General features: G+C 37.6%; 1 non-coding gene across 1 annotated transcript; it reads left to right on the plus strand.

Moving 5' to 3' along the window:
* Nucleotides 1–21,675: 21,675 nt before the first annotated feature.
* LOC100021193 (uncharacterized) lies at nt 21,676–24,174 on the plus strand. Its single transcript, XR_008911926.1, has 3 exons — nt 21,676–21,937; nt 22,028–22,078; nt 23,772–24,174. It is a non-coding gene; the product is annotated as an uncharacterized LOC100021193 (transcript).
* Nucleotides 24,175–24,550: the final 376 nt, after the last annotated feature.

The raw sequence follows: 24,550 nt of genomic DNA on the forward strand, positions 1-24,550 counted from the left end.
GACAAGATAGAAAGAGAGAAGGATAAATTAGAGGAAATTGAAAATTTGGGAGATGTTTACCAATTGGGCGATGACCAAACAAGTTGTGGCACATGCTTGTGAGGGAGTAGTATTGTGCTATTAAAAATGGAAAGAGGGGTGGTTTCAGGGAAAAAAACATGGGAAGATACATAGAGAATTGATGCAAAGTAAAGAATCCAAGGATCATTGTTTTGTTTTTGTTTTTAAACTTTTATCTTCCATCTTAGAATTAATATTGTGTATTGGTTCCAAGGTAGAAGAATAATAAGGGCTAGGTAATGGGGGTTACATGACTTGCCTAAGATCATACAGCTTGCCTAAGATCATACCCAAGACCTCCTGTCTCTAGACCTGGCTATCAAACCACTGATTGATCCAGCTGCCCCCAAATGCAGAGATCATTTGACCCAGTAAAAGCAATATTGTAATGATGATCAAGAGCAAAAGACTTGGATATTCTGATCAATACAATAATCAAAAATAATTCCCAAGGATTTGTGATGAAAAATGCTATCTACTTTCAGAAAAAAAAAATTGATGAATTCTGAAAGCATATTAAAACTCAACTTTTATGTTTTCTTTTTTTTTTTTGGTCTTTTTTGCAACATGGCTAATATGGAAATATGTTTTGTATGATTTCACATGTACAAGTGATATAATTTTCCTTGACTTCTCAGTGCATGAAGGATGGGTGGAAGGGAAAAAGAGAATTTGGAACTCAAAATTTAAAAATAATAAATGGGGGAGAGGGTTAAAAGGTTATTAGTAACCTTCAAGAGGGTAATTAAGATAACATAGATTAAGTCAATCATAGGAAGAGAGAGAAAGTAAAGAAAGCAGAAGCTGCTAATAAAAGTTACACATTCTATAAATTCAACTAAAGGAAAGAGAAACATGGGCTGAGAACAAGTAAAGACTTTCTTTAGGATAAATGAGACCTCCCAGTTTTGAGGGTGGGAAAAAGTAAGTTCTTAGAAATGGAGAGGTTAAAATTGGAAAGGAGAATAGGAGTCTGGAGGGTGGAGAGATGGATAGGTATGAGAGCAACTTCTCCAAGAGATAGGGAGAAGGAAAGGGATCCAGATGGAGAAAATAGATGTAAGGAAAGTAATATATTGAGGTGAAGGTGACTATATTTGAGAAAGTTTATGCCTAGTGGCATAAATCTTCCCTCCAAAATGGTAGGCAAAATCATTTGAATGAAGGATTAGAAAGGTTGGGAGAGAAAATGTCTGGTAGCACATCTGTGTGGATTGAACTAAAGAGTCAGTGAGCTATGAATAAATAAAAGGATTGAAGAGCAAGGAGGGTCCAGCTGAAGTTTGAGAACATGAATTTGAATGGGTCTTGTCTGAATTCTTCTGTGACTTCCAGGACCACTCAACGTCCTGTGAGAAAAGGACAAAAAGAAGAGGTGATGGCAGCAGGCTTGTCCAATTGAAAGGTCACGGTGGTGAAGAATTCATAATTGACCATTGAGCGCAAGTTAAATTAGAAATCTGATATAACTAGGAAAGGTCTAAAATCCTAGAAGGGATGGGAAGGTGGTTAATTTAAAATTAAGGTTGGATGGGTTTGACTGGAAGAGAAAAAGATGGCAATGAAGGAACTTAGGGAAAGATAAGAAATTCAAGTTACACACCTCAGAAAGGAAAGGGTGCTTTGTAATTATAAATGCTGTATGTGGTGTCAGCATCCACATCTGTGCCAAAATAGAGATGAAGTCACCAGAGGCTAGAAGAGTGAAAAAACCACAATGCAAGAGATCAGAGCCATCAACAATGATGTCTTGTAGCTTACTATTGCTATGTAGTATATATTTCTATTTGTTGTTGTTCAGTCATTTCAGTCACCTCCGACTCTTTGTGACCCCATTTGGGATTTTCTTGGCAAAGGTACTGGAGTGGTTTGTCATTTCCTTCTCCAGCTCATTTTAAAGATGAGGAAACAGATAAACAGAGTTAAGAGACTTGCCCAGAGTCACTCAGCAGTAAGTATCTCAGGCCAAATTTTGAACTCAGGAAGATGAGTCTTCCTGACTTTAGATTCAGCACTCTCTCCACTTTACCACCCAGTTGCCCATATAGTTTATCATTGGGATGGTAAACATAGTCCATTGTTGAATATCACTTCCAGAAAGTTTCCTTTTTCCATCATGAAGAATGCTTTCAATTTATCTATTAATGACCTTCTTAAAGATTTTCAATAGAGGGTAGCAGTTACTTTTATTCTCTCATCTCATATTCAATATTAAGAAGTTCTCAGATATTTTCTGGATAGACTTCCTAAGGAGGACTTTTGGAAGAATATGGAAGACTCGTAAAGGATGGGCAGGCATGAATAGTTTGAGATTTGCAGCACAGGAAGAAACTTCTGGAATAATGAGTACATATTCCAATGTGCCTATATTTATATTAGCTGAATAGTCCCCAAAGTTGGGAATGGAGGGGGTGGCAAATGGAGCAAGGGCTGCCTTTGGCATCAGTAAGATTAGGGTTCCCATCTCACCTCTGATACTCGATATGTGACATGGAGCAAGTCATTTACTGTCTCCCAGTCTCAGTTTCCTCATCTGTAAGAATAATAGCCCCTACCTTCCCAGGATTGTTGTGAGGATTGAATAAGATAATAATTATAAAGTGCTTAGCACAGTCAGTGCCTGGCACATGGTAAGCACAATATAAATGTTAGTTATTGTTGTTATTATTGTTTCTAAAGGAGATAAGAATCCAGGAAGGACTAAATGCTCGCAGGTCAACTCTCCCCTCATTGGGGTTCAGTGATACACAAGTTTTCTGACTCCAAATCTAATCCTTTTTCCATTATACCAAAGTACCTTTCAGCAATAACTATTTACCTATAATTAGAGCCTAAATGTTTATTTTTAAAGGGTGGACTTCTTATGAATTCTAATGCAAGGGGAGGCCAACTGCACAAATCGAAATATATTCCCTCTTTGCCCTGAATGTACCTTCCAGTCTCTCTAGTAGAATTTGCAAAGCCAGCTATTTCTGAATCAAAGGGGTTTAAATTTATCTTAAAAGAATATACTGTTTTTATAAGGAAAGTGTTTAAAGGAAAGCAATTCTCTCATGTTTTCTGCAGTTTCAGACTTCATTCAAATCAAAAACTACAGATAAAATTCACCAATGTGGTCCAAGCACACTCCTGAGTGAAAAAGAAAACATAAGCATAAAAGCAGAGCATTTCCATGGAAGTCAACATTCCAGTGTAAAGGGGAATCAGTCAGGCAGTCAATACACAATTATCTAACATCTAACTATGTGCCAGGCACTGTGCTAAATGCTAGAAATTTAAAGTCCCTGTTCTTAAGGAGCTCACAGTTTAATGAGAGAGACAATGAACAAATGGTTTATACTATATAAACCAGAGGGGAATCAACAGAGGAATTGGAAAGAATCCTTGTACAAAGGATCAGTGTACGCACTGATTATCTGGGCAGGGCTCAACACCTGGGCAGTGTGGCTGTGATCAGGGGCCCAGAGCTCTAAGAAACCTTGGAGGCTGGGAAGAACTTGTCTGAGGCAACCTAAATTCACAGAAAACCCACCCATATCACCCACACCCCAGACCAAAAAGGAAAGGGGAATAAAACCACCAAAGGGATGGCTCACATGGCCCAAAATCAAGCCTCCAGGAAGAAAGGGGAAAAGGTGACTATTGAAAACTTTTATGGTGGAAGTATCCAAGGAAAAGAGGAGAATGAGGAGGAAATCCAAAAAAAAACAGAACATGCCTCCCAAAATGGAAACTATCAACAAGCTCTGGAAGATCTCAAACTGGAGCTTACCCAAAAGATGGAAACCTGGAAAGAAAAATGGGAGAAAGAGATCAGCAGTCTGACAGATAAGACTGCTCAATTGGAAAAAGAGCTCGAAGCATCCAATAGAAGGGCAGACAAAGCTGAAAAGCAAAACCAGTCCCTAACGACCAGAATTAAGCAACTCGAAGAAACTGAGATCATAAAACAGCAAGAATCAATAAAGCAAAGCCAAAAAATTAGTGAATTAGAAGAAGACATAAAATATCTCACTGAAAAGGTCACCGACTTGGAAAACAGAGGAAGAAGAGAAAACCTCCAAATTATCGGTCTCCCAGAAAAAACAGAGATAAACAATAAACTCAATGTTATTCTACAGGAGATTATAAAAGAAAATTGCCCACACATTCTGGAGCAAGGGGGCAAAATAGAAATAGAAAGGGTTCATAGAACACCCTCTATACTAAATCCCCAAAAGACAAACCCTAGGGATGTAAATGCCAAATTCAAGAGCTTCCAAGAAAAGGAGAAAATCCTACAAGAAGCCAAGAAGAGGAGCTTCAGATATAGGGGGGCTCCCATAAAGATCACACATGACTTAGTGGCTAACACACTAAGAGACCACAAAGCATGGAACACGATATTTAGAAAGGCAAGAGAGCTGGGTCTCCAACCAAGAATCAACTACCCAGCAAAACTGACTATATACTTCCAGGGGAAAGTATGGGCATTCAACAAAATAGAATATTTCCAAGCATTTGCTAAGAAAAGACCAGAACTTAGTGGAAAATTTGATATCCAAGCACAGAAAGCAAGAGAAACATGAAAAGGTAAATATGAAAGAAAGGGAAAAGGAGATAAATCTTATCTTTTTCTTTAAGTCAAACTCTCTTCTATAAGGACTACATTTACATCAAATTATATATATTAATATGTGGGGAAAATGTTTTGTGTAACTCTCATAAATTGTAGCATCATAAGAGTAGTTAGAAGAAACATGCATAGGGAAAGATTGGGGCATTAAGAAGATTTGGGGAAAGTGGGAGCAAAGAAAGGAAAAGGGAGGGGGGAACCATCGATAACACTAAGATTTACTTCAAGAAATAGGGGGGGGGACTTAATAGAATAATCTTTCCCATATAAAGATACACATGGGAAGGGGAGGGGAAGAACTCTCATATGAGAAGGAGAGGAAGAGAGTGTGAAGTGGAATTACTTAAACCTTACTCTCAGTGAAAGCAAATCTGAGAGGGAAGAACATCTAGATCCAGTGGGATCCTGAATTCTATCTTATCCAATAGGGCAAGAAAGAAAGGAAAATTAAGGAGGGGGAGGGGGGAGGGAGTATAAAAAGGGAGGGAAGGAGAGGGGGGGAGGGGAGGGGAGCATTAAAAGGGAGGGACTAGAAAGGGAAGCATCTCAAGGGAGGGGACTAGGGGGACTGACCTAAAGTAAATCACTGGTTCAAAAGGAGATAGCTAAAGAAGAAAGGTCAGAACTAGGGGAAGATATCAAAATGCCAGCGAATCCACAAATGACAATCATAACTTTGAATGTGAATGGGATGAACTCACCCATAAAACGTAGACAAATAGCAGATTGGATTAGAACCCAAAACCCTACCATTTGTTGTCTTCAAGAAACACATTTGAGGCGGGTTGACACTCACAAGGTTAGAATTAAAGGTTGGAGTAAGATCATTTGGGCCTCAACTGATACAAAGAAGGCAGGAGTTGCAATCATGATATCTGACAAAGCCAAAGCAAAAATAGACCTGATCGAAAGGGATAGGGAAGGTAATTATATTCTGTTAAAAGGGAGTATAGACAATGAGGAAATATCACTAATCAACATGTATGCACCAAACGGAATAGCATCCAAATTTTTAATAGAGGAACTAGGAGAATTGAAGGGAGAAATAGACAGTAAAACCATATGAGTGGGAGACTTGAACCAACCACTATCAAATTTAGATAAATCAAACCAAAAAATAAACAAGAAAGAGGTAAAAGAGGTGAATGAAATCTTAGAAAAATTAGAGTTAATAGACATATGGAGAAAAATAAATAGGGACAAAAAGGAATACACCTTCTTTTCAGCACCACATGGCACATTCACAAAAATAGATCATACACTAGGTCACAGAAACATGGCACTCAAATGCAGAAAAGCAGAAATAATAAATGCAGCCTTTTCAGATCACAAGGCAATAAAAATATTGATCAGTAAGGATACATGGAGAGCCAAATCAAAAATTAATTGGAAATTAAATAATATGATACTCCAAAATCAGTTAGAGAAGAAATCATAGAAACAATTAATAACTTCATTGAGGAAAATGACAACAGCGAGACATCCTTTCAAACCTTATGGGATGCAGCCAAGGCAGTACTTAGAGGAAAATTCATATCCCTGAGTGCATATATTAACAAATTAGGAAGGACAGAGATCAAGGAATTGGAAATGCAAATCAAAAAACTTGAGAACGAACAAATTAAAAGCCCCCAGAAGAAAACCAAACTAGAGATCCTAAAAATTAAGGGAGAAATTAATAAAATCGAAAGTGACAGAACTATTGAGCTAATAAACAAGACTAGAAGCTGGTACTTTGAAAAAACAGACAAAATAGACAAAGTACTGGTCAATCTAATTAAAAAAAGGAAAGAAGAAAGGCAAATTAACAGCAACAAGGATGAAAAGGGGGATCTCACCTCCAATGAAGAGGAAATTAAGGCAATCACTAAAAACTATTTTGCCCAACTATATGGCAATAAATATACCTAGGTGATATGGATGAATATTTACAAAAATGATAACCTGAGAACTTGTGGAAGGTTCCTCCACCATGCAGTGAGTGAACCTCTTGTAGAAAACTCTAGAAAGGATACGGACGAGAATCACAGTCATAAAGGATGGTGGGTATGAAGGGTTCACTCTCTGAATTGACGAGAGAACAGAGTAGTTGGTGAAATGAACTACTAGTTAGCACTAAGGAAGACTCATCTAAGTAAGCATGTGGCATTATCTCCTATAAGCCACCCAGCTGATAGGCACCACCACATGTCATCTAGTCCATCCCTTGATCACCAAAGAAAATTTTCACCTAAAACATTCCCTCAGGGGGAATCATTTTTATCATAAAAATGTTTCTAGTATACCCCTACACAGGTATTGTTTAAACTGGATTTCCATCTTATGCAATAAAATAGTAACGAGAAAAGACTCAAGAAAGCGTTTAACGTAATAGGTACAGTTAGATTTTCTTAAGGTGTTCTGTCTAGGATGAGTCTGTGAAATCTAATTGCTTTTTAAAAAGCATTTTAGCAAAATCGTGATACATATGTTTTATAAGCAACATTTAAAGAAGTAAACCACATCATAATATGACAGACATAATGAAAAAATATCCTAAAGACTTTCTATGAAACCATTTACCATTCCACTTATAGCTTCCCATTTTCCTTGCATCATCAGATATGAAGCACTTATCACTAAAAGCAGTTTTAAGGCATTTTATGAACAATTTATCTGAAGTATAAAGTGATATAATTATATTTTAGGTACATCTTACAACAAAGTAAATCCTTTCAACAGTCTCCTTGTGACAAAATCACTTAACATTAAAACATTCCCCAGATTTATTATAGTGAAAGATTAAAGTATTAACACACCCCAAAAAGCTAATTTGACAAATCAAATCTAATTATGAAATATGATGAGAAGATGAGACTACAAAAAAATCTCTTGTGCTAGTTCATGCCTTTGTGAAGACTTACTACTTATCTTAAGATTGACGGTGCTTGCTGGGTCTGTACCCCAAAGAGATAATGGACACAAAGACTTGTACAAAAATATTCATAGCTGCGCTCTTTGTGGTGGCCCAAAACTGGAAAACGAGGGGATGCCCATCAATTGGGGAATGGCTGAACAAACTGTGGTATATGTTGGTGATGGAATACTATTGTGCTAAAAGGAATAATAAAGTGGAGGAGTTCCATGGAGACTGGAATGACCTCCAGGAAGTGATGCAGAGCGAGAGGAGCAGAACCAGGAGAACATTGTACACAGAGACTAATACACTGTGGTATAATCGAACGTAATGGACTTCTACATTAGGGGCGGTGTAATGTCCCTGAACAACTTTCAGGGATCCAGGAGAAAAAAAACACCATTCATAAGCAAAGGATAAACTATGGGAGTGGAAACACCGAGAAAAAGCAACTGCCTGAATACAGAGGTTGAGGGGACATGACAGAGGATAGACTCTAAATGAACACTCTAATGCAAATACTATCAACAAAGCAATGGGTTCAAATCAAGAAAACATCTAATGCCCAGTGGACTTACGCGTCGGCTATGGGGGGTGGGGGGGAGGAAAAGAAAATGATCTATGTCTTTAACGAATAATGCTTGGAAATGATCAAATAAAATATATTAAAAAAAAAAAAAAGATTGACGGTGCTAATTATCTTCCAAAAATAAATACACTTGTGAAGTAGTCTGTTTCCTACATGCTGGGTTTCTCTTCAATATCCCAAAAACCACATATAATAGCACAGGAGAAGGCCACGGTCCAGCAATTATTAGCTAACTCTGAACTAAATGTTAGTCCCATTGATGGTAGTAGCTTCACACCAAGGGGCACCATCAATGTATCGCCTTCTTCACATACAAGTAAAGGTGCACGAGCACCCACCTCGAGTATCTTATTGTTCCCAAGAGAATGGTGACCCAAATGGGATTCCATTCCATGTGGAATGTCAGAACAGCACTGGAATGATTATTCCAAAGGAAAGACCAAAAAAAAAAGGGTCATTTGTACAATAGAATAATTGAAAAGAGGCTAATTACGCACCTCAGTTAGGGAAACAGAAAGCCCAAATACTCAGATCTGTCCCTAAGAAAGTCAGACTTTTTGAAGAGGACATATTAAACCTATGATTATCCATTGCTCATTTAGGTTGGGGAAAAAACATGTAAGTGATCTTATTTTTCTATAAGATAATGTTAAAAATGATTTATAGAGCAATTGTCTCTAAATTATCTATAAATGTCAGAGGATCATTTTTCCATAGATTTGGAGTGTAATCAATGATGGAGGTCATCCAGTCCAAATCCCTTCTTTTACATATTAGAAATATGAGACCCAGAGGAGGGGAAGTGGCTTGTTAAATAGCACACAGTGGTAGATATGAGATTCTAATTCAAATCCTTTGATTCCAAATCTAGTATTCTTTGCCACATTCTTCTCAAGTGCACATCTTAATTTTTTCAAGGAAACATATTTTCTACATAGCTATATAAATCTATATGTATGTATATTGACATATTTAATATATAATCAATTTACAGTAATGTGAAGATTGGATTTGGCTCTTCCCTGATTATAACAATGAAGGTACTTAGCTCTTCCTTGATAGTGAAAATTAAATTGTAATCTCCTGTGTATTTTTAGATTTTAATCCCCAAAAATGTAGGCACAGTACTTAAAGTTGTATATGGAGATTTACCCATTTTGGATTTTAACCACAAAAATGTGTGAACACCTATTTCATGCATTGAATGGGAGGTCTGTGACCTATATGTGATCGAGTGGGTAGTCCTGGAGTAGAGCATCGGCTGTGATTGGTAAATGTAAAAATTTAGAGGAAGTGGCACAAGAAAAAAAGGTCTTTAAAAGTGGTGAAAAGAGACACTTGGAGTGAAGAGGGTCATTTGGAGTGAAGAGAGACTTGGAGTAAAGAGGGACACTTGGAGTTTGAAAGAGACATACTTGGAGTAGAGCCTGCTGGAGTTGATGGCTGATAAAGAATCTTGCTGATTTAACTGACACATGGTAAGTGTAAAGGCTGACTTCCTTGGCCTTCTGGAGGTGTCAGACTCCAGGAAAGGCCCATCATCTTGAGACTCCTTTCCCCTAGCTGGGGCCTTAGAGTTGTTACCAGGCTCAGAGGAAGCTCTCTCTCTCTCTCTCTCTCTCTCTCTCTCTCTCTCTCTCTCTCTCTCACTCTCTCTCTCTCTCTCTCTCTCACTCTCTCTCTCTCTCTCTCCTTTTCTCTCTTCCTTAATATCTTCCCTCTATTGTAAAATAAACTACCATAAATTCGATTTTACTTTAGTAATTCATTTTTGGGATTTAGAAATTAAATCCCTGGTAACCAATTAAATATTCAGTCCAACCATAAATTTAACAATCAACAAACATAAATTTAGAACAACATAGCATTAAAATAATTAAGAGCCAGCAAAAGCAATTAATAAAACATTACTTTTTTTTAAAAGGGTGGGGGCAGTAAGGTGGCTCAATAGATTAGAATCAGAACTGGAGATGAGTGGTCCTGGGTTCAAATTGAGTCTCAGACACTTCCCAGCAGTATGATCCTGGGCAGGTCACTTAACCCCTGTATAATTGAAAAATCTATTACCCTAAAAAAGGACTACATTTCCTGGGAGCCCACTGACTTCCTGTCATTATGTACTTCTTGTGATATTAGTGAATGGGCAGTCCTCTTGGGTCTCTTTCATGGGCTTGCAGTCAACATGGTGGTGGTCATAAGCTAAGCGCAGGGATTTTAAATGGACTGATCAGCCATGGGCATGTGGTCTATTTTGTATCCTCTTTATTCCTTGATTTCTCATGATCACTAATAAATCTCCTAAAATATAACATTTTTATTATTGAGATTTAATTTTTATTCTTACACCCTCTAATTAATTGCCTAGCCTTTACCACTCTTCTGCCTTGGAACCAAATATATTAATTCTAAGACAGCAGGTAAGGATTTGAAAAAAAAATACTTATATCGGCATCTCATTATAATCGGGCTTAGAGAGTAAAAAAAGAGATTAAAAAAAGAGGTCATAGACAGGTAAATAGATAGACAGATGCATACTTGCATTTACTAAATGCTTATTATGTACCAGGTATTGTACTAAGCTCTAGGGAAACAAATTATTGTTTAGTCATTTTTCAACCCCATCTAACTCTTTTGTGATCCCGTTTAGGCTTTTCTTGGCAAAGATACTGGAGTAGTTTGCCATTTCCTTCTCCAACTCATTTTGTGGATGAGGAAACTAAAGCAAACAAGGTAAAGTGACTTACTCAGGGTCTCACAGTTAGTAAATGTCTGAAGCTAGATCTTGAATTCAGGAAGATAAGTCTTTGTAATTTCAAGTTTAGTGTTCTATCCACTGCATCACCTAGTGTGACATACAAACAAGAAAAATAATCTCTGCCTTCAAGGAATTTTCATTCTTTTGAATGAAGGCAACAAAAAACAGGAGTAGAAAATGAGTGGGATCAGAAAAGAAAGAAAAGCAGGTTGTGGAGATGGTCAGGGATAGAGATGGACACCTGCATGTAGGCAAGATAAAGTTATAGTTCACCTATCAAAGCCCAATGTGGCTTCAGGAGCAGAGCCAAAGTTTCTAATGGAGAGGAGGTGAGCAGAGTAGAGATGGCATAGTTAGTGATGGCCTCAGTCCTCATTTGTAAAATGGGCTGGAGAAGAAAATAGTAAATCACTCCCGTATCTTTGCCAAGAAAAGACCAAGTGGGGTTTAAGAAGAGTCAGGCACAACTAAAAAATGACTGAGCAATGAATAAATCTGAAATAAGAATGCAATAAGGGAGGGATGGAAGTAAGAGAAGTTGCTGTGCCTTTTACATTTCAGGTGATAAGATGAAGCACAAGTTAATATCCCTTCATAGAACTACAAAATGGATTTGAATTGGAGAAAGGAAGGCATTGACAGCAACAAAACTAGAACTGAATGATGGAAGGTCTGAAGCCAAGGAAGAGCTGATTAACTTCAGTGAAGATGCTATATACAGTTACGATTTAATCTTCCTTTGGATATTTTTATTCTAGCCAAGTGTTATGAAGAATTAAAAGAGTTTGGCTGCAAAACTTGCTATTAAAGAAATCCAATTATCATCAGATAACTGCTGAAGTCTTTATCTCACTTTGTCAATTTAAGTACAATCTGACATTGTGAGAAAATCAAGGTTTCAGGCTCTAATTCAGACCCCCATTATCTCCGATCTAGACTATTATACTATTGACTTGTGCCCAATCTCCAGTTTAGACTCTCTCCAATAATTCCTTCACATTGTTTACTGCCTACACAACCTTCTTAATGTACCACTAATCCCATCAAAATCCTGTACTCAAAAACCTTCACTGACTCACCATTCTCTGCCGAGTAAGATTTAAACTCCTTTTCCTGGAACCCAAGAAGCCCCTACACTAACTTCACCCCTTATCTCACATACTTCCCTTAATCTACTCCATATTTCATCAGATTCACCATCAGTGTTATCCTCCCTAAACAGACTTCCAAGAATTCCTTCCAGCATCATCTATGCCATTTAAAGGTCCAAGTGCCATAAAAACATTCTTTTTCTTCCTAGATAAAATTGATCTCTATCCCAAAACTTTTTAATGCTTCATTGAGATCCCTCCTTTACACTTAATACATTCTACCTTATAATTATTTTGTGTACAACAATTAAATGTTTTGTGGTTGTCATTTCAGTTGTGTCTGACTCTTGACTATCAACTAGGTTTAAATTCCTTTAAGATTGTGTAATTAGAATTTATTACCCTAAAAATGAGGATCCCAACAAAACTACAATCCCCAGAACCCCATTCACTTCCTGTCGTGTTCTGATTTAAATTGGGTGGAGGTCCCTCTCTTTCTCTCTTTCCTTCCTGTCTCTTGGCTTTGGTGGAGCAGAGATTTTTGAGCAGGTAGAAAACTTAGTCACATGGTTATATTTTGTCAGATAATAAACTTTATAAAAATAATACTTGAAATATTGCACATTAATTTAAATCTTACAAGTTAGAATTTATGTCTTGGTATATCTTTGTATCCCTAATATATAGCACAATGCCTTGAATGGGGTCGAGATGGGGAATAGGGACTGGACCTGGAATTCCACTGACACATGGATCCCCTAAATGAGGAAATTCCTTCTACCAGTACAGGTGAGCACCTTCTCTGTAACTTATTAGAAAGTTGCCTTGAGCACCAGTGTCAAACTCAAATAGATGCAAGGGCCACTAATTTATACATAAAGATCCCTGCAGGCTGCATATTGACTTAGATTTATATGAGATGTTATCTGTGTTTTATTGTATTTTTTTATTTTGTTAAATATTTCCCAATTCTATTTTAAGCTGATTGTGGCCACACTCTGGAGTCTTGGGACCCCCCCCCCCAATTATCTGATATCTCAGTCCTAGTGTACTAAGCGGTTAATTGTCTTACCCAATGTCACACAACTAGTGTCAGAAGTGAGTCTTTACATCAGCTCTTCCTGCATTTAAGGATTTATTTTTTTAGATTTGGTCTCCTATTTTGCCCAAGCAGTGGTTACTCAGGCAATTCATGCACCCCTCCCTGCTCCTGATCAGCAAAGGAGTTTTGACTTCCTCTATTTCTAACTAGGATCATTGACTCCAACTTGGGCAGCTTGGTGGTTTCCATTTCCAGAATTTCAGCATATTGGAGCCACGCTTAGTGTTGGATGCCTGATCAACTTAGCCCATTGTAGCTCAGAATTCCCCAACTCAAGCAATCCATCAGCCTCAGTCTTGTCAATAGCAAGTATAACAGTATGTGCCACCATGTCTGACATGAGGCTTTACCTATTTAACCATGCCTCAGCTTTTGCACATGATAGATGTTTAATAAATAGGTATTGTCCTACATTTTGTACCTGAATATCTTCCAAGCATCCTAAACATTACATATCCAAAAGAAAGCTCATATTTGCCCCCCAAAACCTATCTCTCCTTCTACATCCCTATTTTTGTTGAAGATACCACCATCCTACTTCCAATAACCCATGGCAATGGTTTTGGAGTCATCCTTCATTCTTAATTCTCCTTTTTCCCATCCTTCATTATTAATTCTCCTTTTTCCTCCAGCATCTAATCATTTGCCAAATCTTATCTTTTCTACTATCAAATCTCTCACTTCTTTTCCTCTCTCATCATTACACAAGTCAGGAAGAATTGGATTCAAATTCCACCTCAGATACTTACTATGTTATTCTGGGGGAATCATTAACCATATATAACAATATGTATATATATATATATATATATATATTACTATAAAAAGAAAATTGGACTCAGTGAGCCTTAAAGGCCCTTCTAGCTCTAAATCTATGATCAGGTTCTTATTACCTCTTACCTGGACCATTACAATAACTTCCTGTTTATTCTTCCAGCCTCAATTCTTCCCTTTCTCCAATACACATAGCTACCAAACTGAAATTTCTAAAACACACAAAATTAATCATCTAACTATTCAATTCAAAAATATCAAATGACTTCCTATTACCTCTGAGATAGAACACATAATTTTCATCCTAGCATCAAGATCCTCCCCAATATGGCTTCTGTCTACCTCCCAGTCTGGTTATATATTTCTTCCTTTCATTCACTCTCCATTTCGGTCAAACCTGTCAACCAGTTGTCTATTCTCCCCATATAACATTCCAAATCCCATGTCTTTACCTAGTCTTTACCCATGACAAGGATGCACCCCCTCATCTATATGACTTTACAGGGTATACAGGGTGTTCAATAAAGACTGGCACTTCTGAATTGAGGGATTACCTAGCCCTTTTTCCCAGGGATGCTCCCCTCCTTTGATGGCTACCTACCACCAAGCTCTCCTCAGTGGCTCCAAGAAACTGTAGCATGCCCAGGGACCACACTCAAGTAAAACCATCTTGGCAGATCAGCTAAATCACATTGTGGGTAACTGACAGGATTCAAACCCATCAGAAAGTTGGTGGTGGTGGGTAGCTAACCTGGGTATATTAAGACTTCCTCAAGGGGAATGTATGAATGGGAATAATGTGTTCCAATAGACAAGAAGGTGGCAGAACTGGGTTCTATGGATTGCTAAGAATTTAATTAGACATTGAAGAAGCCAAGGTCATCCACTGCATCCTGAGCCATCACCAGGTGTCTTGACTTTTGTCTGGCCACTGGTCTTTGGAAGAGAGAGTGAGACTGACAACTTTGTGAAATTCTGTAAATACAATTTACACACAAATCAAAAAACATCATCCTAGTAATGCCCCTTTGGTCTTCTTCCAATACAAAGGACAACGCACATAAGCTTGGAATCCCTAACTTCTTTCATAGTTCAAGCACCAGCTCCTAGATGAAGGCTTTCTTAAACCTCATAGTTTCTAATGTTCTCTTCCTATGGAAATTACTTTGTCTTTATTAATATAGATGTAATCCAGGGTAGTCCATTGATCAGTTTGATGACCTCACAATATGCCAAGTCTTTGTTGGAATTCTGCTTGCATCTCCCTACAAAGTATACAACCATTCCCATGTATCTCATTCCTATATCAGTGTATACCTCCTGGTGGTGAATTGATTGACTCAGACTGTTAAATAGTATAGACTTTTCCTTTTTGCCATCCTATAAAAATGGGGAAAGCAAGAGCATCCCTTTTCCTCTTTTCCTGAGAGATCTTGAAAGAACAAAAGAGCTAAGAGCAGAGCTAAATAGAAAGGGCAGGAGCAGATGATTCTTTGCATGCATTACAGTCTTTCCATCCACACCCCACTAAGAGCTTTGAAATACACTAAATCAGAGGCACATAAAAATATATACTTTCACTCCTAAGAATTGCTGGCTCCCTTGCCTTGGTGGGGCAGTGACAGATACTCTCAACCCAAGATGTGAAGTCATAGAGGGAAGAACCATGTTGCCAACTGATGGGAATTCCCAAATCCCAGCATACTAAATAGAGGGAGGCATTTACTAGGTAGTACTAGATTTGGGGATGTCTATTCAACAATCTCAAGTCTAAGAGTCCTTAGACTTTGCCTTCTAAAGCAAGAAGGAAAGGCAGCAGCACTAGCCTATTCTCTCAACCCAAGATATGAAGTCATGGAGGGAAGAACCATGTTGCCAACTGATGGGAATTCCTGAATCCCAGCATATTAGAGAGAGGGAGGCCTTTACTAGGCAGTACTAGATTTAGGGATGTCTATTCAACAATCTCAAGCTTAAGAGTTCTAAGACCTTGCCTTCTAAAGAGAGAAGGAAAAGCAGCACTAGCCTACTAGGAAGAAGAAAATTCCACACATGGTCCCTTGCAGCTGGAGAGCCAGCAAAGAACTTACTATCATATAGGAAAGTAAAAAGCCTAGATTTTGCCCTCCTCTCTTAACTCTGAATTATTCAGACTGTGAAGGTTCCTCAGGGAGGGGTTACCTCCCTAGCAACCACAAATTCATTTTTATTTTCAGTGGGAATCCAAGCCCTAAGGGTAGAAATCTGAAGCAAAAGGCATACACATATCTACATACATACATACATAGAGATATATGTAAATGACATGTATATATTGAAATATATACACATCCATACACATATAATATATACACATTTGTGTGTGGAGATAAAAAGTGAGAGAGAAAGATGCTCTCCTGCCTAGGGTGAATGTGGAAACCACCAGAATGAGAAGAAAATGGTATTGATCAATTTATGGATTTGGCTTTTAATGTGAAGTCAAATAAAGGATTTTCCTATACTCTCTAACTTTGTTGTGTTTCAATGGGAACTGGTGGCCTTTGAATAACATTTTTAGATACTTGAGTATGAGTTAGATTCATAGATGTGCTGGAAAATGTTTAACAACTAGCTCTCTGAAGAAATGAAACACACTTAAGTTTCACCTACATTATTAACATTTTCCCTTTCATTTTTTTAAGTCTAAATAATAAAAAAAAGCAATTAATCAAGTCTTTACTTGTATTATTTGTCTATTGCCAAGGTTTAAATGCCCCCACTGAAAATTCAACAATTGGCTCTCATAAGCCTTTGAGTTGATGCTAACATACCTCTGGTTACAATCACATTATTCATGAACTTCCTGGAGGAAACTCTGAATGGGGTCAAAACAAATCAAAGCCATATGATGATTAGAGGGATTGTGTACTTCAAATCCATCCTTATGAGCCTTGGTTGTTGGCCTGTGACTTACACTTGACTCTTCCTGTGGTCTTCTCTCAGTAGAATAGAAGTTACTTAAGGGTAGTGACTATTTTTCTTTTGGCACTATCAGTGCAATATGCTTTGCATGCAGTATGCACTTACTAAATGTTTATTAGAATGAATTGAAGGTAACAGTAATAGTTGGCCATTCAAAAATAAAACATTATGCCAAGAAAAGGGGAGGGTTGGCAATTCATTATATTGTTTAAACTCCATCTCTGCAGAAAGTCAAGCTGAGTACTTTAGAGAAAACAACCTCATTTGGATCCTGAAATATCTGGGCTGATTGTCTGTGTTGAGACAATAAAGCAGACACTTACTGGATCCCCTCTTTCCTTGGCTCTGTGAAGACATAGAAGCTTAGCTTCTCTCTCCTTAAGGAATTTCCAGTTCCAGATGGCATAAGGAATGAAGCCTTTTGCTTTTTCCTTGCAAGATCTGCCTGTTTGAAAAAGAGACTCCTCGTCTCAAAAACTGAGTCCCAGACAGAGTCTTTTGTTGTGCCCAGTGGTGCACCAGTTCCTGAGCACTGCGTGAAGGCTGAATTCAACCCTGGAATCATTGAATAAAAAAATGCCCTTCCCTCTCTATAAACATGGCATCCTTTTCTCTCTACAAAAAGTCAGTTACGGTTTGGGTGAGAAGAAAGACATGGTGCAGAAGGCAACCTCTAGTAATTCACCACCACCACAATACGTTCCCACATCTCCTTTAATGGTGACAATCCAGTTCCAAACAAAAAGGACTTATTTTACTTTTCTAACTTATTTTACTTAAAGTACTTCTATCCCTGTCCTTAAGTAACTTCTATTCCACTGACAGAAGACCCCATGAACAGAGGCAAGTGTAAACCAAGCAACCAAGATCCATTACAATCAATTTGAAGACCAGAACCCCTCCAATCATCATATCTCTTTGATATAGTTTGACCCCATTCAGAGTTTCCTCTAGAAAGTTCATGAATAATGCATGACCATAAACAAGAGGAACCATACACTAAACCATGCCTCAGAGCCTCTAGAGACCATGTCCTCCAGGGAAGGGCAGAGAGGAGAACAGATTTGCCTCTCCTCTATCAGGAAGCATTTCTTAAGTACCCACTATGTGCCAGACATTCACAATACTGAGGATACAAATAAAAAGAAAGATGGTCTCTGCTTGCCCTCAAGAGATTTACATTCTATTAACAGGGTCTCTTCTGGTCTTAAAATCCACCAACCAGAAGAACACTGTGATTTTATTCTTAAGATAGCATTGGCCATAAATTGATGATGAATGGTCCTATCCTGCTCAGTTTTATCAGGAAAGCCCTTGACCTTAGCTGCTTTTTCATGTCATAGAAATTAAAGTTAAGTAGTGTAATGGAGAAAAGAGGGATTTATTTCAGATTTAATAATTAAACCAAGATATATGATCAAATGAAACCATATAGTATATTAAGTAGCAAATGAGAAAAGGAATTGTTCTCTGAACAATGAAAGTATCAATTCTAATTCATAGATAAAGGGGATAGAATAGTCATTGTACCATACAAATAGCATTCATCTTTTAACCAGTTAGGAGCCACTTCAACAAGAAGCTTCACCTCTTGGGAGTGAGAGTCACTATAGAATTTCAACAAATTTTCAAAGAAAGATTGATGTATCACTTCCCAGGTTAGGATCTTGTGTATTTATTAAAATGTCCACACGTTAAGTAGAATAGCTTTGACAGATGCTAACCTCTTGCATTACAAATCTTTGCTTTTTTAAAATAATAATAATTCTAATTGACAGGTCTTTATTCACATTCCCTGTTCTAGTCTGAAACTGAGAACATATACTGAGAGGGAGTTTGCCTCTGTTAGAACTGCATCACAGAATATCTTAGCATTTTCTTGTGATTCAAGAAAAGACATTTATTCTTTTCAAATATACTGTGAGCCCTCGGTGTGAGCTTCCTCTTACAAATGAATATAGTTCTTTTTCTGCTATTTGAAATTTATCATTTTATATGTATTTCGTTTTCTACAGGAGTCATTTATGAAAAATATAAATTAAATGCCATTTCAGATTTATCTTTTAAATAGCTGCAATGTCTAATTTTTCTACCCACATTTTACCACAGTTTTTTTTTTTAATCCATAAAATATTTCATTTCTTTGAAAGGTGATATTCTATCTTTTTTTTTATTTCAGACACTGAAAGTGTCACAAGGATGTAGCATTACTTCTGGCCAGAATTTTTATAATTCTATTTATCCTCTCCTGATTTTCTCTCTCAAAAACATTTAATCTAACAATTAATCTAGGAATCCTGGATGCAAATCTTTACACTAGATTTAAATGGGGCAAGAATACAGGGAGCCTCATGCTCATGACCAAATTTTCTAGCACTTACCCACATCTCTATTTTATCTTCGACTCTACACTCCAGGATGTAACTAAATGGAACCCAAATGAGGAACACACAGAGTCAGATATGACTAGAAGGACTGAACAACAATAACGGAGTAGGGAGAAGAGTCAGGATTCAAACCCAGGGTATCTTATTCAAAATTGAGCGCTCTGTAGAGTGCCTCTTTTTATCAGAACACCGATGAGCCGAAGCCATCCTTGGGCATCATTACTCCATCATGTCACTTACACGACCTATGAAGAAAGATGAACTTTCCCCTGCTACCTTGTATCAGCATCTTCAGAGATAACTTTAGTCAGTGATTACTTCTGTGTGAACCTATTAAAAGATCCAAAAGAGATAGCCATAATCTTTGACACTGTGCTAGACAGCCCTGTGACAGTATCTTCCATGTCTCATGATTGATACCAAAATTGATAGAAAATCAAGGCAGTGCCCTGATTGCCACAATTTCACCTCTACCCAGCCACCATTACAACCAACACACCCACACAGAGAACTGAAGAAAGAGAGAGAAGCAGACACACTAGTCGGTTACTGTAAAGGAAAAAAGAAATTAAATATTTGCATTATTTGATAGAGGCAGGGATTTGCTGCCTGGTACCAAACACATCTCTTTTCTTATTTTCTCACTATAGGGAGACCAGTGATTTTGTTGCTTGAAGGAAGGCATGACAAAGACAAGAACATAGAACAAAACAAAGAGGTCTGGGATTACAGAAGCTTTGTTAGCACCAAACCAATTTGCATGGCAACTAGGGTCATTATGGGAGTTGAAAAGAACTTTGCTACCCCAGCTCACATATTTCCTTTGCAGTTTTTCTAAACAGAGTAACTAGGATGTTTTGAAGCTGCCACATAGATTAATGAATGGCAAAGAATAGAATACAATAAGGAATGAATAAAATAGTCTAGCCCAAATCAGATAGTAGACTGGAATCAGAAAGCCAACTCTCCCCATCACCACTATATACCCCATTATAAACACATGCACACACTCGCACACACATTCGCGCGCGTGCACACACACACACACACACACACACACACACACACACACACACACAGGTAAAAAAAAATCAGCCTTGAGAATGCTAAGGTTTCCTGTAGCTAGTTATCTGGTTTCAGGGGAATGGGGATCACATCACAAAATGTGGCTAAAGATGACCCTTGAGGCTATGAAACTAGAGAATTGGCGGATCCTTCCCTCTGTGGAGTAAGAACACAGAGAAACTAAAGTCATAGCAAGGAATGCTATGACAAAGTATAAATACAGTAGAAACATTGAAAATATCTAATGAGAGAAGTGCAGCAAAAAATTGGTTGGTTGGGTGGTTGGCTGGTTGGTTGGTTGGTTGGTTGGTTGGTTGGCTGGTTGTCCTCTGTACTCTAAGAGGACCAAAATGGCATCACTACATCTGGGTCAATGTCTAGTGTATGTCACTATGGCTAATGAGATCCATATGATCTTACAAGGCTCTATCACAAGTCAAACCCAAATAGCCCATATGAACATTTGGACAGAGATGTCTGAATTTGTGCATCTCAAGTTTCTTTTGAGCTACTGCAGTTCTGCTTTGCTCATAGAGCACAACACTTTCTTTGACATCATGCTAGTTAGATGGTCCTATAACAATATCTCCCGTGTCTCACAATTGATCCCAAAGTTCTTCAGAGAGATGTTGAATGTGTCCTTCTATTGCTTCTTCACACTTCCATCTGAGCACTTGTCTTGTGAGAAACCTACACAAAATAATCTTTTGGGCAAACCTACCTTTTGGCATTCTAACAATGTGGTCAGTCCATCAGAGTTGCACTCTCTGCAAAAGAGGCTACAAAAGAGGAAATGTTTGGGAGTTCAACTTGAGAAAGGACCTTAGTGTCCAGTACCTTGTCTTGCTAGGTCATCTTCAAAATCTTCCTAAAACAATGGAAGTGATTCCATTTCCTGACATGGAATACTGCCCAGATTTCACAGGCATACAACACAGCACAAAGGCTTCTGTAGACCTTTGCTTTGGCAACCTAGTATCTCTTCTCTCTTTCCTTCAGAGCCTACCAAACACTAAGCCTAGCTCTAGCAATGCATGCATCAAAAGCACTATCTCTGTGGACATCCCTGAAAAGTATACTGCCAAGGTAAATTATCCACAGCTTTCAAACTTTCTCCATTTATGGTACAATGGTTCCATATATGTATTGTGTGCTGCTGTGTGGTAGAGAACTTCTGTTTTCTTGGTGTTAATTGTCAGGTCAAAATTAGTACAAGCAGAAGAGAATTAATCTATACTCAGTTGCATCTCATTCTCAGAGGCTACATTGAGTACACTGTGAACTAAAATGATGTACCAACTCTCTCCATTGTGCTCTTGGATTGTAGCCTTTTCAAATTAATTTATCATCAGTGTAGTAGCTGACCTTCACTCCATTGGTGCCTGGGAGAGCACAAGAGGATTGTTCAGTATTCAGAATCTATGCAAACATGCCATCATGGACCTGGCATACAATATTGGTGAACTTCTCTGGGCACCTAAATTTTCCATGATCTTCCAGAAACCCTAATGACTGATAGGATCAAAGGCCTTGGTCAGATTGACAAATGTTGTGCTTAGATCGCTGTTCTGCTAATGGCATTTTTCCTGAAGTTTTGGGGCAACCATTCCTAACCTCTTTCTGAAGTCACACTGATTCTCAGGTAGGTGCCTGTCTTCTAAGTAAAGAATGAGGCAGTTAAGGAGGACTCTGGAAAGAATCTTGCCAGTGTTTCCTTTGAAATTGCATTTAGGTCAATGGAAGACAGTGATGAGAAGGTCATGGGATGCATAATTCTTTAGTGGTAAGTGACAGTTGCTATTGTCCTTTCCAACTCCATTTCCCTCATTCCTCCCAAGTTTTCCCTGTTGTGTCTGATAGTGTGTGCCTATTCTGACATTAAAGTCATCCAGAATTATAAGCTTGTCCTCTTTTGGCACACTGTTGTTGAGGGTCTCCAGGTTTTCATAAAAGTTTTCTTTGATCTCATCAGGGTTTGTCATGTTAGGAGCATACATACTTGTGATGGCGGCATGGCACTTTCCTGCAAGTGGCAATTACATTGTCATTAGCCTGCTCTTCACTCCTTTTGAGAAGTGCAAGTTGTCCTGGCTGTTTGTTTCCATTGTGTGTGTGCCATGTGCCCTCTATGTACCTGCCCTCTTGATACATGCTCGGTGGCCACATGAGCCTCCTCTCCCATTACTGGTATAGTAGCCTATAGGAAAATGTGCCCCTGGGTAGGGAGAGTGGGTATCTTCTTGTAACTTATTTCCCTATGCTGTTTAAATAAATGTTTTACTTTGAATAAATGGGTCCTCTGATTAGCTAATAAAAGAAACACATTGATGAAGGCTTATAAACTAAGTGACCTATACCCGCCATATTCCTCAAATTTAAGATTACATAGCAGAATGTATGCACATATTTATGAAACCATATGTTGTTTCCTATTAAAAACGTAGACTTTTTAGGGCAGGGATTATTTAACCGGAGTCCCAGCATCAAAAATAGTACCTTATATATGGGTTAAGGTTAAGGAAAATACTTGTGATTTCATTAGTAAAGACAACTGCTAGGTGAAAAAATTCTTTCTACCAATGTAGGTCAGCACCTTCTCTACAATATAAGCTTAGAGAGTTACCTAAAGCACTGACAGGTTCTATGGCTTTCCCAAGGTCATTTAGCCAATGCATTCCAGAAATAATACTCAAACTCCATTCAGTGATGAGCTCCTTGAGAGAAGGGTCCCTCTTTTGCCTTTATTTGTAGCAATTAGCAAAATTCTGGCGCATAGAATGTACTTTTAAAGAGTTCTTATATAATGTTATAATAATTATACCTAGATTATTACTATTATATTATTATTTATTTACTATATAATATAAATATTGCTATATTTACTATATATTTGTGCTGTGTTTTGATACTATGTATCTCATTTTAATACTATATTTTTTATTATTTATGTATTAAACATATTTATTATTTATATATAGTTTTAATACTATATATCACATCAATATTTTAAAATAATAATTTTACTACTTAATATATTATATATTGTAATAACATATTGTTATTACATATTATATATTGTAATAATATATTATAATAAATTGTAATGTACAATTAGAGATTGTAATTATAAGTATCATAAGATAATAAGACACTCAATAATCAGAGACAGCACAATGACTCGGTGGATAGAGCACTAGACCTAGAGTCAGGAACATCTGAATTTAAACTCTGCCTCAGACGTTTTCTAACTATGTGACCCTGAACAAGTCAATTAACCTCTGTCTGCCTCAGTTTCCTCAATGACAAAATAAGAATAATAATATCATCTACCTCCCAGATTCATTTTGAAGATCATATGAGATATTAGTAAAACATTTAGTGCAGTGCCAGGCATATAATTATTTAATAAATGGTTATTTCTTTTCTTACTCCTCAAATTACTTTATATTTGCTTATTTGTTGTATTTTTCCAATAGAGTATGAACTTCTTGAAAGCAAGAACTGTTGCAAATTTTTCATCAGGAAACATCATCCTCTGTGATTGCAGCAGTCTTTGTACTCACACTTCATCAATAACCGTAGTATTCTCTGAGGGAAGGGCTAGAAGGAAGAGCAAAGAACTCCCTCCAAAGCCTCCATTTAAAGAAAAATGGTCCAAGCCAGCCATCTGTTCCTTTCCCATCAACAACCCTCTTTTAGGCTGAACTCCACCCCCCTTTTGAGCTTCCTTTTGAGTGTAATCATCCCTGACTGGGATGATCCTCCTCATAAGAAGAGGGATCACAATTCCTTTTCCTATTAATATCCCCATCCTTCAGCATGGTGCCTGGCACATTGTAAGCATTTAATAAATGTTTATCGATTGACTGACTAATTAAATGCTTATTGGCTTCATTTCCTGATTTCAAGGCTATCTCTTTATCCACTATTCTTTCTTGTGTGTAGGGAGAGTCTAATAAGTATTTGTTGAATTGGGGAGCTGCTGCATGCATTGATTCTATTCACTAACAAATCTTTCCTTTATTTTATAAAGTAAGCTCATAGTTGGTTGGTTTAAATACCATACTGTGGAGCAGCTAGGTGGTTCAGGAGATTGAGAGCCAGGTCTAGAGACAGGAGGTCCTGGGTCCAAATCTGACCTCAGATTCTTTCTAGCTGTGTGATCCTAAGCAAGTCACTTAACTTTAATTATCTAGTGCTCACCACTCTTCTTAGAACCGATAATAATTAGCATGGCTTCTAAAACAGAGAGTAT

This window comes from Monodelphis domestica, chromosome 5 (assembly GCF_027887165.1).
Source record: "Monodelphis domestica isolate mMonDom1 chromosome 5, mMonDom1.pri, whole genome shotgun sequence".
Lineage (NCBI taxonomy): Eukaryota > Metazoa > Chordata > Mammalia > Didelphimorphia > Didelphidae > Monodelphis > Monodelphis domestica.